The 19,326-nt window shown below is 37.5% G+C and overlaps 1 protein-coding gene across 1 annotated transcript in view; it reads left to right on the top strand.

The window, feature by feature from the left end:
- The window catches only part of SGCD (sarcoglycan delta), an 818,344-nt gene that overhangs the window by 197,213 nt on the left and 601,805 nt on the right, over nucleotides 1-19,326 (top strand). Inside the window, exon 2 of the mRNA XM_015585199.2 lies at nucleotides 15,693-15,784. The gene's annotated coding sequence lies outside the window, so the exon portion shown is untranslated. The remainder of the gene's footprint in view (nucleotides 1-15,692; nucleotides 15,785-19,326) is intronic.

The following is a 19,326-nucleotide window of genomic DNA, read 5'->3' on the forward strand; positions in this document are numbered from 1 at the left end:
TTCCCTACAGACCAAGGAGGGCAGCACCACTGCAATCACATGGATGAGAAACTGGGGATATGATTAAGGAGGAGGAAAGGCAGAACCATTGCTAGGAAAGATGCAACAAATGCCCACGGCATCTCCCTGCCCCAAAGGCCTCCACACTTCTCTCCACCTGGGCCTTTTCCTGGTGGGCAGAATTTATCTTTCTTTCCTCTCACTTCTCTGAGACTTTCCCATCTGAAGCCTTGAATTATAGCGAGTTGTATGAATTCTCTCCCTCAACAACTGCTACCACTTGATACTCTTCAAATAGAGTCTGTTATAATTATTGATTCCTATGCTGGAGGCAGGAAACACTCTCACCTAAAAATTCTCCTGTAAGGAATCCTTGCGTGGTTTCAAAAGCATATTTTCTTGTCCCTTTTAGGAGGGTGATTAATAGTGCATGTGAGCTGCAGCTTCCTTTAATGTTCATTTCTGTTTATTTCTTCCCAGTCTTAACCTCTTGAACTAGATGGGATGGTGAGGGACAAGGGCAGAGTTGAGGATGGCGGGAGGATCAGAGACAGAATATAAATCAGGAATGTCTCTTTTATGCATTACGCCAAACAAAAGATGAGGATTTCACATTTTAACAAGACAAATTTGACACAACCATGTCAAAATGCCACACCAACATTTTTTTTTTTTCACATCAAAGTGGCAAGATCAAAATCTTCTATTCTCACCAAAAGACATGTACAGGATCTTTGTGGCAGCACTATTCCTGATAGCCCAAAGCAGAAAATGCTCAAGCAACCATCAGCCGTGGAATAGATAAATTGTGGTATATTCGTGTAATGGAAATCTATGTAGTGATGAGGAAGAACAATCTACAGCTAGACCTAATGATATCACTCCATCTCAGAAATTTAATATTGGCCCAAAGAATCCAGACAGAATAGAATGTAGTATATGATTCCCTTTATACAAAATGCAAGCCATGCAAAACTATTGTTAGAAGTCAGGAAAGTTGTTATGCAAAATAAGTTGTATTGTTAGAAGTCAGGAAAGTTGTTATGCAAAAATGGGTTTGAGGGTAACTTCTGGGTGCTTGTAATGATATGGGTTTGTTTATTTGTTTTTTCTTAATTGTTGGCTACATAGGTGTGTTCATGTGAGAATTTATCAAGGTATGCATTTATGATATGTGCAGTTTTATGTATGTATTTGCATTTAAATGTAATTAAAATGGAAATTGGGGGAAGAAAGACATGTCAGGCAGGCTATATCAAAATATTCTACTGTATTCCAGTTTTCCCCGTTGTCTTTCAAGGTGAGTGGGGCAGCACTCTGAACTGAATGCTGCGTTTTGAGTAAGGCCTGTCCTGTCTGGATCTGCAGGTGGTCTGTCTAGCCAGAGATGGGCATCCTTTCTGTATAAGGAATGGAATGAGGGCTTTAGCTTACAACAGACTGAGGCTTTGGCTGTGCTAACCAGCCATGTGAACTTCCCTGGTCAGAAGCGACTCTCAACCTCACCATGGGTGCAGCTGCTCCAGATGCTGGTGGTTCTGTCACAGGGTGAAAGGGGTTTATGTGACTTCCTGATGTTAAGCTTTTCTTGTCTCCCTGATGTTAAAGAATAAATTAGAACGAATTAACTGGTGTTCATTTTATATCATTCACTCCTCTTTGGACTAACTGCTTCTTACTTTGGGGTCTGCAGATTCATAAAATTTGTGCTGAGGCTCCCTCTTTCAAGGTGAGAGACGGAAGTAATCAGGATGCAGTGCTTCTGAGAGTTTCCATAAACCAAGGAGGAAGGTGCAGATTTACATTTAAGGTCACTTTCATTTCCTTATCGTAAATACCACCAACATGCATTATCCTGCCTCAGAGTGGATGCTTTCTCACTCCTGAGAATTTTTTTGAATATACTTAAATTTGCCTATCAATGCTTTATGTTAATTGGCCTTTAGGTGTTCCTGTTTGAAGAGGTCAATTCCTCCTAGCTTTTCATCATTTTCTTGGCTACACTTTAAATGTCCTCTATTTATCAATGCCTGCCTTGGTCTTGCTAGTCCAAAGGATGCATCCTGTTTCAAAATGTGGTTTCAATGATGCTGAAAAAGGAGATAGGGGATGGCTGTTTGCTTTCTGTTATTTGATATTTTGCTTCCATTGCATCCTGGTGCTGTAATGAAATATCGTGTAGAGTTCTTATAGGACTGATAAGCCACCCTCAGCCCCTAAAGATAGCTCTGTCTGTGCCTTACTGCTTTCCAAGAAAATCCCTGTCATTATGCAAAGTGTTATGCATTTCCTTTCAAACCTAGTCATTTGCATTTTTCGCCTTTGAAAAGGCAAATTTGCTTTGAAAAATGTAATGAAATGTGCCCAAATGAAAAATGGACCCTGAGGATGGCTGGTGCCAGCATGGGGCTTTAATTAAATGATTAGATGGCAATTTGATATGACTAGCTTTTGAACTGCATCATGTTATCATTTAGTTTTGGGAGGGGGAAAGTAGCTCGACCTTTAGAAATACCGAAAGATAATATGACCTTTGCTTCCAAGCAACACGGAACTATGTACAGAAAGGCTTTTTTCAAATTCTCTGTTCATTTTTCCCTGACCCCAGTCTCCCAGTTCTCGGGGTTCCTCACTCTTTCTGAGCAAGCTGTGTCCTTTAATGCTTCTGTTGACTTTGCACTGTCTGCTCTGCTGCCCTGAATTACCTTTGAACTTTCACTTCTTGCCATTTTTTTTTTTTAGGGAGCCTCTTTTTTCTTCAAAGCACAGCTGGCTTAGCCTTCCCCTCCTTTTATTGAAGCCCTTCTTAATTGCCCTAGACTGAGAGCTAGTTGCTTCTTCCCCTCCTTTTATTGAAGCCCTTTTTAACTGCCCTAGACTGAGAGCTAGTTGCTTCTTCCACTATCCACTATCCAGAGATCTGCAAACTACTGCCTGCCTCTCTCCTGTTTCTGTAAGTAAAGCTTCATTGGAACACGGCCCTGCTCAATCACTGACGTGTTGTCTAGGGCTGCCTTTGTGTTACAGTGGCAAAGTAAATTAGTGGCAACAGAGACCACCATCTCCAAAGTCTAAAATAGTTGCTGTCTGGCCCTTTACAGAGAAGTTTGCACAGATAAGCATGTTCTTCCATCAGTCGTCACCAACTGCTTAGTAATCATAAGCTCCTCAAGGCCAGGAACTACCAGTTTTGCTCATCACTGACTCCCTTAGCATCAGGCACATGCCTGACACACAGAAGCTCCCTAGAAAACATCAGCCGTGCATTGTGGCTGTGAGAATTCAGTGAGCTGATTGATCTGTGTTGTCTGTTCAGTGCCTTGTCCAAACCAGGCACTTAGTAAATGCTCATTTGCAGGACCTCTGTGCTCCCTCCCTCACACCTGGCCAACCAGGTCATCTTGTATTTCCCCCAACAAAATCCTGTTTTTCTTGTCTGTCAGACTTAATATTAAATTTTCAGATATGCATTCAAATATTAAATTGACACTGGAGTTTAACTTAAATAGCTCTATTCATTATTACTAATACCTCATAAGCACTTAATTTATTCTAGGCACTGTGCTCAGAGCTTTACTTCAGTTGCCTCATTGAATAGCTAGTGCCACTCTCTGGAGGCAGATATTCTCATTACCCCCATTTTTCAGGTCAGAACTAGAGGCACAGTTAGGTTAAGCAATGAGGCCAATTTCATAAGTCCAGTCAAACTAAGACCTAAATCCTTGTCTTCTGATTCCTCAGTTTCGATTCTTCTCTACCATATACACTGAAGACCTGACCATTTTTCAACTTGCGAAAGAAAACAAAAGCATTCTTTTAAAGAGTCTTTGAAAGTATCTCTGTCTCATCAGTAATTGTACACAGGTTTTGTGGAAGTTTACTGTTTCTTAAAGTTTGACTCCTGAAGAAGAGATATACTGTTGCTTCCCATCTCATAAATTAACATTCAACTGTACTAATTGCAGAAGGATGCATAATTCATATGACACACACACACACAGGAAACATGTAGTAGCTAAAGTAATGAGACATAAAACTCAATAAAAATAAAGATAAAATTAACATTGCTAAAATATACTAGATCTATCTATACAATAGCAACGAGAATCCTTGTGATTAGTGACTAAGGTCTGGGATTAAAGCAATTCTTGGTACCTTATGTGCAAAAAAGGGACAAGAAACTATTATTAGGGGTACCTAATGGTTTTCTTTTCGGATTAAATGACTATAATGTAAAACTTCCAGACATGGATTTGAGGTCTGTTCTGTTTGCAACAAAAGCCCCAGGACCTAGAACATTGCCTTTACCAAGTTTGCACTGTGTATTAGATTAGTCGGGGAAACAGAATAATGGTGGTGTGTGTGTGTGTGTGTGCGTGTGTGTGTGTGTGTGTGTGTAGGGTATATTTGGGATATTTTCATTTTATTTGGTTCTCCTTTGTAAAAAATTAATTACCTAACATTTATTAGAACTTTTTAGATGTGAATTTGTTAGAATTTATTAGATGTGATGATAGTTGTTGCCAGAATTGATTTAGGGTCAAATTTTTCTACTGCGTGTTAGTGTGTATGGATCGTGTAGATATACAAAAATGATCATGCTGCCTCTGTATTTTTTAGACCTGCTTGTATGCTGACATACCAGTGCTTTGGTATTATTTAGCCAGAATAGTTATAAGATTAGAGTAGGCACTTATGATCAGGAACACAAGAGTAAGTTAATTATTTATTATCTCTTAATGATCTCCCCTTTACTCAGCCCTGAAAAGAAACGGGGGGTAGAAGAAAAACGTGTGAGATAGTCCCTACCCTCAAACAACTTCCTGACTTATCTATAAAGACAGTCTTATAACAATGAACTGACAATGCGAAACTATAGGGAATTAGGTGTGACATGTGTAAAATTGATGATGGGCACAAATAAATTCAAGAAGAAATCAGAAGTACTTGTAATCGTTGGAGGAGACGAACATTGAAATAATTGCGTTTCATGTTAAAAATTCAGCATGCTGTTTCAGTGTCCCACTGTGATTGCCTCTGTGCTCTCACCTCTTCTACCTTCTGCAGCCTCAGCATTCCCCCTGGTTCTTCTTCGGTGGGTGTGCCACAGGGCGAAGTCCTCGTGTTCATGATTTAGAGTCTCCTTGCTATTTCCTGTAAATCTATCACGGGTATTACTAGCTTGCAAGAGGTGGTTTTATTGATTTGGCAGCTGGCTTGCTTGAAACTAGATTATTTTTGAAGTTAAGAACATTTATGACCAATAGAACACTGAGTTTACAAAAAATTGGACTAGATTTAATCAACTTTGAGGAGAAGAAATCAAAACTGCAAATACATAGTGATTCTTCTCTGACAGGTGATGGCTGCTCATACTTTGAGCTAGCGTGGTAGATAATGAGGTGCCGATGTTTACTTTTCATCATCCCAGAAATACTTACTGTATTACTTGTCCAGGGCTGCCATAAAAACATCACTGTAAACTTGGTAGTTTAAAACAACAGAAGTTTATTCTTCCATAGTTCTGGAGACCAGAAGTCCAAAATCAAGATTTCCAGTGGTCCATGCTCCCTCTAATGGCTTTCGAGGAGAATCGTTCTCGGGCTCTTTTGAGTACTGGGGGTCCAGGATTCCTGGGATTGTGGCAACATCACTCTAGTTTCTGCTCCTTCTTCACATAGATTTCTTTGTGTGTCACTGTGTTTCTCTTCTGTGCCTTCTCTTCTTCTCTTAAGGACATTTGTCATTGGACTTTAGGTCCATCTTTTTAATCCTGAGTATGGTCTCATCTCAAGACCTTTCACTTAGTTATGTCTGATAAAGATCTTTTATCCAAATAAGGTCACATTCACAAATACCAAGGGTTAGAACTTGAGCATGTTTTTGGGGGGCTACAACTTAACCCAGAACACTTCCCCTTCCATTCGGACTATGGAGAGGAGCTGCAATGTTGCTAGCACAGTACTGTTGAGACCCAGAAGATAAAGGGCATATTTGGGATGAAACATGAGTGATTGAGACATGAATAATTTTCAAAGTATGTTTAAAAATTTCATTAGGTGCTTCTCTATTGCTGGAGAAGCCTCAATGTAAGGACTATTTTGAACATGAGAAGCAAAAGTATTTTATAGTCTTTATAATCCAAATCACTTCTGTTGAATTAACATTTTATCAAGATATCCAGTGATTTTTTACTTTTGCCAAAATACTAGTTCTATTTATTACTTCAGATATCATCTCGAACATGAACTGTGAAATTTATGCTTTTCTTCTTCTTTGGTGTAAAGAAAAAATAGCATATATCTTACGAGAAAATCTTAAGAGGAAGTTTGATTTTAGATGAGTAGAACTTTTCCCTTTTAATACACATAAATCTTACTGCCTGAATATATATGATAGCATGAGGCTATCACAAGTCCATGGAGTGACATACATATTTACCTTGTTTCAACAACTTTATCCCCAAAGCCCAGTATGGTGCCTGGCATATGATAGATACTCAGTACTTTTGTTGAATGAAAGTGTTCTATGAAGATAATTGCAAATGGATTAAATGACATATTTAGAGTCAAAATGTGGCCACTCATTACTGATTATAATTTAATATTGTCTCCTCCTCCCCACCTAATTCTTTCTTCATTGGGGGATTGGCAGTGCCATTTTGATCATTTCCTCATATTTAGTTTTGTTCTCTAGTTACAACATATGAAGAGAGGTCAGGAAAGACACCTTGATTGTTAAAGGACATTTTGGAGCACTAGACTGAGTCCAAAATCTCAGATTTACGTCCAGAATCTTATAAGTTTTTCACACTTGTTATATGACCTTAGACAAGTACTCAGTGTCTCTAGTCCTCTGCTTTTTCATATATTTATTCATTCAACAAATTGTTATTGAATATCTGCTAGAGGCTAGGTGCTGTTCTGCGTGCTGGATAAAGCAGTGAAAAATACAGACAAGAGTCTTTGCATTCAGAGATTCCAATTTAGTGTAGGGAGAGATTATAAATACAAAATAAACTATTAAAGTGTATTTAGATAAACAGGGGAAAATAGATCATGAAGGGGATAGAGAATGCTGGGGTGGGGAAGTGATGCAGTTTTGAATAAGATAGTCAAGGAAGGTGTCACTGAGAAGTGACATTTGATAAAGGTCTAAGGGAGCTGAAAAAGAGACTGGCATGTATCTGGGTGGATTCGGGGTGGGTGGGGGAGCATTTCAGATGGAGGAGAGAGAAGGTGGGTAGCACTGTATTTTCTCCTAGAATGCCGAAACTGACACACATGCATCAAGTAGTGGTTTTCAACTTCCACTCTAGGCCCAGAGACTCTGTTATTTCCATTACTGTAACTGGAAATTCTACATCTCACTTTGAAGAGCTCAAGTATTTTGATTATGTGATGATGGCAAAATGATGATCAGGGCTAAGAATGGTATGGGAGAAAAGCTAAATATAAATTCAATAATTAGAACTTTTAGGAAAACAATTATTAGTTGTAACCTTTTCCTGTCAGTTTTACTAACTACAATTTTTGATGTTCTATTGATGTTTTAGGAATATCATATCAATTCAACTTTTTTTTCCCTCTAGTGTGTGTATGTTGTTAAATTGCTAATATTTGGACAATTGTGCCTTGTGTACAGATACAAATAAATATGCTCCCTTTTATTTGCTTTAAAATTTGTCTTAGTTTTAGATTTTATTATTCTGTATATTTTATTTTAATTTTTGAGCAATTACATCTCAATTAGTCTTTTAAAATAATCTTCCTGGGCTGATGAGTATTTACATTTCTCATTTGAATTCAACAGCTGTTTTAATTTGTATACTTTAGATGGGAAATAATTTAAAATGTTTCTTTGAAAATGAAATATGAATCATTATAAATATCCAGGTAACCAATTGCTCCCTTTGGCAGTTAATTGGCTGGCAATTTAATATTGCAGCCAACAAATAAACATTGCAGGTATTCGTTGCTAAAGACTAGTGAAGATTAAAAATCCAATTAGCCGTGCTATATGTTGTTTACCTACTATCACCTCCGAAAGGCTTAATCTCCATTGGACAGAAATTAAAACCAAGAGTTATCAGTTAGTTCAAGGGGTAGAAAAGTAAGGAAGGCATTTATTAAACCAAGTATTTGTTTGTTTGTTTGTTTGTTTTTGGTCTATTACAGAAATACTTTTTTAATATTTATTTTAGTCCAAGCCTTTATGGAGTAATGAAAATTCTAAATGAAAAGAGCATTTTTTTTTAAAACACAAGAAAACAGAATGGTATTTAGCATGATGGAGACTTTGTGCATATATATATTTATTAAGTATATTCTTCTTATGAAGAAAAACTAATGCAGTGTTTAACAGGTTGATAGAATGTGCTAAGCAAATAGTTATAATGTGAAGACTTTCTAATTAATAAGTAGAAATAATTGTCAGGTGCTTACTATGTGTCAGATACTTTATTGCATTATATCATTGCAACATCTGAGTTAGGAACTATTAGAATCTCTATACTATAGATGAGAAAACAGGGACTTCAAGAGGTTATATAATCTGTGCCTGGTCACACAGCAATCAGGAGATAGAGTCGGAATTTAAACCCAAATCTGCCTAAGCACTTACATTAATCACTAAAGACTCTAAACCCATGATACCTTACTGAGTTTAGGAAAATCATTCTATCAGATGTTTGTGAGAAACTTTAAAGTGTGTATTTACCTTTGGAAATGGTTCTGAGTCATTCCCTCCCGAGCCCTCACCTTAATTACTAGTCTAGTGTGTATTTGGGCTTTGACATTCAAATGTCACTGACTGGACCTTTCCTGTCCTTCCACTAATCTGGATCGTGGGGAGAACTCCCAGTGCCCTCAACTAGATACTGTCCCAGTCGTTTCTTTATAGCTACTGTGCCTCTTTGGAGCCCTGTAAGCTCGCATGCTAGGGAGTTTTGGGAGGTAGCAGCAGGAACAGCAAGAGATACAATTATAGCAGAAAGCAATGGGTTCTGCTTCATTTGAGTGTAGCAAGACTGAAATAAGAAAGGGTCCTGAACCATCTAGAGAAATTAGGGGGGCTAAGACATGGGTCACCACCTGGGAGCATCTTTCACAGTTGGTGTAAAAGGTGCCTGATTGAGCTTGCACAGTGTGCACAAAATGATACTAAGTGACATGGGAAGATACAAAGGAAACAGAAAACCTGGGCTGTGCTGCAGGGGAATGTTTTAAGAGATTGGTTCCTGACAAAACCACCAGGCCCTAAATGTTGAAATCATAATGCTTTTTCAAAATAGTCACCTCAGTGATCCATGCACTCTTTTCAACAATACTGCCAGGGCTCATTTACAAAAGCCATTTGAAAATTACTTTCAGAATTATTTTGAGGCATACAAGAAAATCTGACTCCATTCAGAGCAGGCCTCAGTTTTATTATCCAGCTTAGTCACCTGCCTGCGCTTGGCCCTGAACTAATTTGAACTGTTTCCAATAATCAATGACAACATTCAAGGGCAAAAGTTTTCTGTCATTGTGGGTATTGACAAAGTACCTTATGCACCATTCAGGCAATTCCTAAGCTTCTCTTTATATTCTCCGTAGTGTACAGCTCATCATACATATTCAATCCAAGTTTACTGGCTTTAACTGAAAGAGAGAGAGAGAGAGAGAGAGAGAAAAGTTCCAAACACTGGCAGTATTTCTTGAATAATCTAGCATCTTAAGGAGAATATTTTTCATCAACAAGGTTTGAAATTTTTATTCATAATTTTATTAAATCAATTATTTTATATCTCCCCCAAACACTTATCTAGTTACAACACTATCTGATTAACAGTAATCAAAAAGTCATTAAAGCCCCCATTAATGTATCAGTCTCTCTGAGTCGTCCTGTTTTGCTTTAGAGTTGCCCTCATTCACCCACAGAATGATCTAGAACAATGATATTGGTAATCGTGACGACATTTGTTGAGCACTCACTCCATACTAGGCATTGTTCTGATTATATTTCATGTATTGCCTTATTTGATTCTCATATTCACCTTATTAAAAAAAAAAAAAAAGAATCATTATTCTTGTCTTCCCATTCTGGAGATAAGAAAACAGACTCAGGGAGTGGTTTGTACACAATCCCATGACTAATGAAAGCAGTCTAGTACTCAGGAAGAAATTCAGACATCCTTATTCTCCGCTCTGCTATTGAGATGATGTATTCAGTCAGTGCTCTGTTGAAAAACATAAAGGTTTAGTGTTTTATTGTTTTTTCTTTTTCTTTTTTTTTTACAAAGAATTCATCTTCTTTATGTTAAATAAAAATGAGCTCAAAAAGTGAGAAAAAATAAAAGTCACCTGAAATTGAAGCATCAGGTCCTCACTTTTTGTTCATGTTTCATGGTCCCACATCGTTCATTGTGCCTGACCTGATTTCTCTGGAAACTGTTCATGAAGATATCCGCAAAAGTGATTAGCTACTTTGTTTTACAGCTACTCATCGCTATAGTCAGAGAAAACCATCTGTATATATTCCAGATCTGTTTTGCTTTTCTATGATTTTATGACCAGGGTGATGGTTTCCCTCAAGACAGTTGGGTACTTACTTTTGGCCTAAATATGCTTTATCATCTACTTTTCTGTCTCGAAAGTGGGAGGGAATAGATAAAAGAGAAACACACTTTTCTTGGGTATCTATATGGGCTAACTTTTGTGTTCAGCAATAAATAGTAGATATGCTCGTCTAATTTATAAATACGCTTTAAGGTTCCTCGTTGCATGGATATGTGTGCTGGGCCTCCAAGAAGGGAACTAAGTATACACGGCCAATCTGTGAGACCTAGCATTGCATGCCAAAGTTATAACTCCGAAGCCCATGCAATTCTCCTACACCCTTTGGCCAGAACTCCTGCGTCTCTGCTGTTGTGCCAGCATCTGGGATATTTGCCCAACTCTGCTAAGTAAAGGCCGTTCAACCCCTCCCTGTGCGCTCAACTTACCCTAGCGGTTCATACAGGTGAATGCCAATGTAGATTTAGCATTCCTCCTGGATACCCAGCCCAGGACACTGTAGCAGCCCTCTCTGGCCAGACAAGAGGGTTCTGAAATGATTCATGGCTGCCTGAGTGCAAGAGGGAGAAGGCTGGTAAAGAATGCCAGAGTCCCCATTATCGTTTCTCACAGTGCTCAGGCAGTCTTTGTGATGCCTCTCTGTCCTGTCCAATAGAAATTGGGAATGTGGTGGCCCTAAAGATTCTCGCTAATTTCTGCAAACTTGATGTTAAATCTTGCTTCAGAATCCTTCCCTTTGTCTTAAGTAGACTTACATGATAACAGAGGCTACCATCTACCGTACATCTCAAAGCTCTCTCATGCATCCTAGCCCTCAGTCTACTTCATCAATATCAGAAGTGCTTGGTCCCAGAAGAAAATGGAACACTCTTTTCCTTGTCTTTACCTCTGTGCCTATTGTAGTTCAAATCTTGTCTGTGGCTAATGCTGCATAATCAAGAACATCCCAGCCATTAAAACAGCAAAGTTCTTTCTTATGTCTCACTTTAATTCAATTTCTACATCTCTTAGCTAATTTTAATATGTATGGGTAGGAGGACTTGAAGAAAAGGAATTTCCCTGCCCACTGCTCTCTTCATGAAATGACAGATTTGCTTCTTAGAGTTAAACTAATTTTTAAAATCACCTTTAAATGTTAGCGCATCAGATCAACCTCTTAAAACAGCATGCACTCACTTAAAACACAAACCTCCAGCAATTTCTTGATGCCAAGAGGAGTAGCCGGAAGTCCTGCATTCCATATATTCTTGTCAAATACAGATAGAATCACCTTCCTTTTCATAAATGTCCACCTAGTTAATGTGATTCCACATCAACTTGTCTTCAGCATCCTGAATGTCAACACGTTTTCCAATCTTGGAGCTACAGAGAAAGAAAATTTTGCTGTCAAACTCTGAGTCCAAGTTCCGTATCTTCCCTTATCAGTTATGAAAACTTGAGCAAGTCCCTTGGCTTATCTGTCCTCATCTAGGAAAGGAGGATAGTAATACCCTTTCTTACTAATGGGGTTGATATAAGAAATTAATAAGGAAATGTGTATGATAGCACTTTGTTAGGCAGAAGTCGAAAGTTTTCAAGACAGCATTTTATAAACGTTCTCATGACCCATATCAGCAAGTTGCAGGAGATTTGTGGGAGGCAACAAGCTCTGGATCACTCTGCCAGGCTTTGATTGCCTACTCAGCCTCTAACCAGCTGTCACTTTGGGTGATTGCAAAACCTCTCTGAGCCACATTTTCCTCATTTCTAAAATGACAATAATGGTCCTAAATTCTTGGAGTAGTGAGAAGTTGGTTAGCACAAAGGTAAATATTCAGTGTTTCCCAATAGTAATATTAATGTTAATGTTAATACTGGTTTGCATCAGATAGCAGAGTCATCAAATGTTAATTACTTCTATGATTCCATTCTACATTTTATTTTTAATGTTCGTATTCATTCCACCTTTAATGAGATGGCAAATAAAAATTGTACATATTTAAAAGATACAATGTGATGTTTTAATATACATATACATTGTGAAATGATTACACAATCACACACCCATCACCTTAGAGAATTTAAATATTCATTTAATTTGGCAGTTATAGTTTTCATGGCAAATGAGGATATTGGTTTTTTTGGGCTTATGCATCACTCTTGCGAGTGTGATTGATCTGAGTCAGTCCATTTCAGTCCAACCCAGTTCTCGGATAAGGTCCAGTTTCTATACTGGCAAAGCTAATGGCCTCAGACTACGATTTCTAATCTGAGAGGCCCAGACTCTTTCCTTTCTGGTGTCTCTCTCTCCTCTACCCACAATTGTAACTAGATCCAGATTTAGAGGCTTAGCAAAGAGCAGGAAATACAGTGACATATTTTGTTATTTTCATTCAATTATATCATCACCGATCACATTTTAACCAGCTATTGCTATTAGCAGTCTTTTGTTTTATTTTCAGTTCTTTTACAAAGAACAGTTTAGATTTTCTAAATATATATATATTTACATATATCCACTTACACAAATATTGTACAGCCCCTCTTTTGTGGTTTTCCTGGAGCACTTCTTTCTTTAGTAACTCACCTTGCTTCCCACTCAGAATTGAGAGAGTTTGATTTCTTGCTAGCCTGAGACCTGAGTGGATGTTGAGTTGCCTGGGGAACTGAAGCTGAGTTACGCCTCGCCAGTGGTGATTGTCTCTGTCCATTTAAGGTCCACTTATCGTGAGCCCTCAGCTTAGTGAGAGCAGAGTTTACACTCGGAAGGAAGTTTCCTGTGTCATAAGCGAAGGTAGAGGAGCATGTTGTGAAACCAGCTGCCATGAAATTGAATTACAGGTACCGTATTCTTCTAGCCTTAAATTACTCCATTTTACCACGGGCCTTTTGGTTTGTTTGGAACAAATAACGGCAATTTACTAGGATGCTAAGAGATGAGGGTATAAGCAGTCAGAGGTTGTGTAAGGTTTCTATAATGATGGAAAATTGCTCCTATCCATTTCAACTATAGTTTCTCTCCCGAGCCACCATGCTGAAACGTGCAGAGAGGAAACGCCTCACTTTTTAATACTCTTTTCTCGGCACAATGCTCTTTACAGGCGCTCCAGGTTCCTCTAATGTTCTTAACCACACAATCAGTTTTATTTATTATCTTGTGGAATACGTTCAGTAATGACTTCTGAGGCGACCAGGAATAAATGGACAATTTGCTTTCCCTGCCTTGATCTCCTCAATCCATTTTCTCTTAATTTGGTGGAGGTGGTGTGGAGCTTCTGGACAAGGGAGTCACAGAAACGCTTTAAGGATGAGAGCTCCAAGACACCTTTTATCCTCTTCATAATTGGACATCTTTGGGCGTGGTTCCTACATCTGACCTTCTTCCTTCAATACATTTTAGCTTTCCAAGGAACATTATTGTTTTCTTTTCAAGAAGGAAAGTAAATGATTTTCAAAGTTTGTTTGTTTGTTTATTTACTTATTTATTTATTTCTCCGCCCTGGGACTGTTCATACACAAACTGCCTCAACATTCCAGGATGCTTGGAATGAGGTGGTGAATGGTGATCCTTTTTATGTGAAACAAGGCATTAAAGTGGTCATTGCTTTCTCAGAGCCAAACAAAAGTAGTGTTGGAGGTTGATCAAAATGTGTAGTCTTTGCGGAGAATCTAAATTTAAAAATAAATTGCTAAGTTTCCTAAATAATAACTGTCTACCTGTAGTATTTGAGACAATTCTCATGAAAAGAAACTTGGAATTAGGTGGGGGGCGGGTCTCTTACGTGGCTCAGGGTGCTTCGGTGCTTTTGGACTCTTTCTGATATGCTTACAGTTTTAGTCATTTTATTACTATGCAAATATAAAGGAACACATTCTTTTTATAAAATTCCCATGATGAAGAGCAGAGGAATATTACACTTGCACCCCCGCCCTTCAACCTATTCCTTGTCCCATTAATACTAATTAGGGGTCTGTGTGTGTGTCTCCCAGATGTTTTTTGCATGAATACATGTCTGTAGATTAGTGCAGAGAGCATTATAGTTTTGCTTTGTGATTGATTATTTTAAGTAAATGGGATCACATTTTACTATTTTTTCTGTAGCTTTATTTTTTCCCCACTTAACACTGCATTTTGTTGATCTATTCACATCAGTACAATATAGATCTCAGTCATTCTTTTTAATAGTTGAATATTTTTCCATGATATGGATATACCAAAGTTTATTAAACTTATTGATAGACATTTAAATTGCATTATTTTGCTTTTACAAAAAAGGTGTTGCTGTGAACAGTTGTGTATATGGCCTTGTGCATGTGTGTGCTAGATCTCTAGGGTAGGTATAATGACCTCTTGTTCTCAGGCTCAGTTTCTCCCAGTGGTGTTGCTTGTGCAATAACCATAATTCTATATATAACACCTAAACCACTATCATTTATTAGGCCATTTATATGCTAAACATTCTATATACATTAATTTGTTCATTCATTAGTTAATAAATATGGATAGAATGTGAATTATGTGCTAAACACAATTATAAGTGCTAGAAATACAGTAATAAACACAATAAAGTTTCTTACCTCATGGAGTTTCCATTTTAGTAGAGAGTCCCAGACAACAGGTAGATAAACAACTGATACTATATATTTTTAATGCAAACTGCAATGAAAAAAAAATAAAGCAGATAATGATGAGCAATGCTAATTATATAGAGTTGTCAGGTAGGACTTTTCTAAAGACCATCATTTGAGCAAGGATTTGAATGATTTGAATATATCATAGATTATATATGTATACATATAGGTTATATATGTTTGTGTATATCATCTGCACGGTTATCCTCATTTTCCATTTTAGAGATTAGTAAACTATTGCTTAGAGAGATTAAATATGTATTAGAAATCTTTTTCTGTAGTAGGTAATGGAATATCCATCTAACAGTGACTTAAATGAATTAATTTTCCTACCATGACAAGAACGCTGGGGAAGAGGCAACTGCTTGCTCTGATTAAGCAACTCAGCGATATCAAAGCCAGCATCTTTATGCTACTCTCAGCCTTCTCTTGGACTTATTGTGACTTCCACAGTCAGCATGTCTACATTCCAGGCAGGAGCAAGGAAGGAAGAAAAACACCTGTTCTCTCTGTCTTTTTTATCAGGAAAGAAAGTAGGCTCGGCAGATTTCCTCTATAGACTTGTTGAGACGATCGATATTTCCTGGCTGCTTCTTGCTGTGAAGAAGACTGAAGCAGTGAGTATTTCGTTTTTATAATTTCTTTTAGTGGAGGAAAGTAAGGGCGGAAGTGGAAGTGAGTATTGGTTATTGTTTGCTTTGCCATGAGTTACATACCCAACAGTCCATGTCTAGCAAGCCAAGTCTGCCTGGCAGCAAAGTTCTGTTCTTCTAATCTCTCTTTATTTGATTCATTTGGGATAGTCATCATCTCCTACAGAATCTGGAGAGGTGGCTAATGTCAGTGACAGCTCCTCCTAAAATAGTAGCAGCAGTACCATATAGAAGGTTACAACAAAGTTTTGGTTGCTTTGTGGCTGATTTTGGTAATATCACTCTCTGCTCTTTTAAATATAATTTCCAGGCATTGAAATTGGGTGAAACTTTTCCTGTGATCGGCCTATTGTTTCATAAGTGTTTTTCTGCAATCAGTGCAAATCCCTATGATTGATTTGTTGTAAATCCTGTGACCACAAACATACAATTTAGATATGGGGTCACAGGGAAAATATTTAAATAAAGAATTTATCTTCTGAAGAAGTACTGACATAGTATTACTTCGGAGTTGTCCAGAGTCTCAGAGTCCTTCATACCTGTTGAGTGTCCTTCAGTTTACAGTTGTTTTCCCTGCATTGACTCATTTGCTTTCCATAATTATCCTGCCCTATGGAGAAATTCTGAACTGTCATTGGTTAGATAAAGACTGATCATTCCTAGAATACATATCAGTTCACTCACTCTAGCATATTGTAAAAGCCCTTAAAAGTGAAATGATCAGATCTAGTCTTTAAAAAACATGTTCTGTACATTTTTAATTGAAGGCAAGAATAATACATGTTAATTGTCAATGATACAAACAATACAAAAATGTTTACACCACACAGTGGAATTTCTCTGTAGTCGCAGCTCCAAAAGATAACTATTATTAGCAGATTAATTTATATCCTTTCAGACATTTTCCAATAACCATTTGCAATAAAATAATATTTTTAAATAATTATTGTTATAGTTTTTAATGGAATATGATAGTGTTTTACAGCTTTTGCTGCCTAAACCCTATTATGAACAGTATATTGTGATCTTTCCATACCAGTATGTCTATAATTACCTAATTATTTTTTAATACACAGTATTTTATTTAGGAATTAATTATAATTCTTATAGCCAGTCTCCTAATAATGGCAATGTAGTTTTTTTTCCAAAAATGTTTAATATTATTATAAGCATTCTTGAACATATGTACATATCTTTAAGCAGATGTTCAATATTTCCAGAAGAAAAGCACTCAAAATAGTATTGGTTATTTAGTAGACACATTTAAAAATTTATAGATATTGCAAAATTATTTTTCATCAGCAGTGCCCTTTCTCCTACATTCTGGATATTGTACATTTTGGTCCTTGTTAATCTGAAAAACACAATAATTATTTGTTTTTAAATATGCATTTCTTAGATTAACAGTGAATTTTAAAAATCTTTCACATAATTGTTAATCCTTATCTTTTGTCATCTTTATGCCCTTTGCCTATTTTTCAATTAGATTGTTTTTGTTTTTTGATGACATCCTTAAGATATCATAGGTGGGAATCATGCATGTCACCTATTTGGTCAGTTTTTTCCCCTCATTTTGTCTTTTAACCGTGTTAATGGTATCTTTTGCCATGCCAACTTTAAAATTTTTACGTAGTCAAGTGTGTCGATTTATTTTTCTCTCCTAGTTTCAGGCCTTATGTCAAAGAAAAGTCAGAAGTGGTCTGAACATACAGTATTTAAAGTGGGGATTCCATTCTGAGTGGAGTTTTGGCAGCATGGGAGCCTGCTGGACTTAAATGATTATCATTCTGTGGCTGATATTTACCCACACCCATTTGCAGTGTAGTCCAAACCAGGATTTAATAACCCATAGCATATTTGCACAGGCTTTCTCATTTTCTAACCATTTAAAATTAGTTCTGAAAGAAGAATGACTCATTTTTTAATATAGTTCCCTTTAAATCTAGCTCTACCCTGAGAAGTATTTTTTTTTTAGGGAGAATCAGTGGCACAGTTACAACAGCACAGGCATAACTTCTCGGAAAGTTTCATGCTTTTGTTTTGTCCAAATGTTCTCTCTAATGCATCATAAGCTCAAGCAACGCAAACTTGTCAATGGTGATGGGTTTTCTAAAGGAAAGGAATTGGAATGAAAATGATTTGGTAAGAGAAGAGAAATGGACATTCAACAAAATCTGCAAGTTAGTGAGGCAATATGAATATAAATGACACATGGAATAAAATCTATACAGTTTATACTTCAGTGTTCTTTGCTTGAGTGTGGAAATTCTATAGGCCGGGGCATGAGTTCTGGCTTCTACACTTAATAATTATGTGAAACAAGTTACTTAACTTTCAAAGCCTCAGTTTCCTTATCTGTGAAATAGGGTAATGGCTGTAACTGCCATTACCTAAAGATCATTTATTTGATCATTTCTGACCTTCATTTCAATGCTGATTATAAAAATCCAGATGATCTGTTTTAATGTCGGTATGCTTTGGCCTCAGGTGCAGATACTATTTAAAAATTATAGCAGATGAAAGTGAAGGAAATCAATAAAAACTGAGTAAAACTGTCATTAATTTGGCATTTTATAAGCAAGTTCTTTCTGGCAGTCGATTCATGCTGTCTGTTAAAGTAGCCCAACTTTTCATTTTTATTTTAATTTTTACATCTCAATCTCTCGTGACTTAAAAATGATGACATCTGAATATTTCTCAAGCAGTTACTGCATATTTATGAAGAACAGTTAATCTGGAAAAGTAGAGAGAGAAATCATAAAATTTTAGAGCTGAGTGGAATTCAGGAAATTGAGGAAATTGAGACTCAGGCAAGTTCTGTTACTTGCCTAGCATCAAATATTAGTAAGAATGATAAAAAGCAACTACTACAAAATTGTAATGTTTCAAAGGGGTCTTGGGCTGGTTCCATTGTATCACACCTATGAGGTACAGGGTTGCAAGGTGACTTTGGCTTCCACACACTTTCTTTCTCTAGGTGTCAGGGGCCATCTAGATGTCCAGGAAAGGTGTTCTCACAGGTCACAATCCATGGGGGATCTCAACAATGTCCAGGTCACAGATATGTGCACTCCCATCAGACAGCCAGCAGCCTGAGTGCACACTGTGCTGGCAGTAGTTATGGTGTCCCCTGAGGCTCAGCTACTAGAATCCCTAATGAGGCATAAGCATGTAAACAGTGTAGACAGGATGAAAGAGCTTGCCTGGTCCTGAGGCACGTCGGGTACAGACTGGACTTCTCACAGGATCCCCCATAGAAGATGGAGGCCTCTGGAGGTGGCCTCATCTCCCTTTGGCATGGCCCTTCCAGGTATGGTCCTCCTGTCTAGGATGCCTCTGACCTCTAATCCTAGCAGCACCGCTATTTCTCTTTTTCAGCTCAGGACATTTATTCTAGACTAGGGCGAAAAACTGTTTCCACCTTATTTGGCTCAACCACTCCTAAATCTATTTTCTATGCCTAAGAGACCACCCATTCCTTAGGTCTCGAAATTGACTCTTCCTTG

Source organism: Pteropus alecto, unplaced genomic scaffold (assembly GCF_000325575.1).
Source record: "Pteropus alecto unplaced genomic scaffold, ASM32557v1 scaffold40, whole genome shotgun sequence".
In the NCBI taxonomy this organism is placed as follows: Eukaryota; Metazoa; Chordata; class Mammalia; order Chiroptera; family Pteropodidae; genus Pteropus; species Pteropus alecto.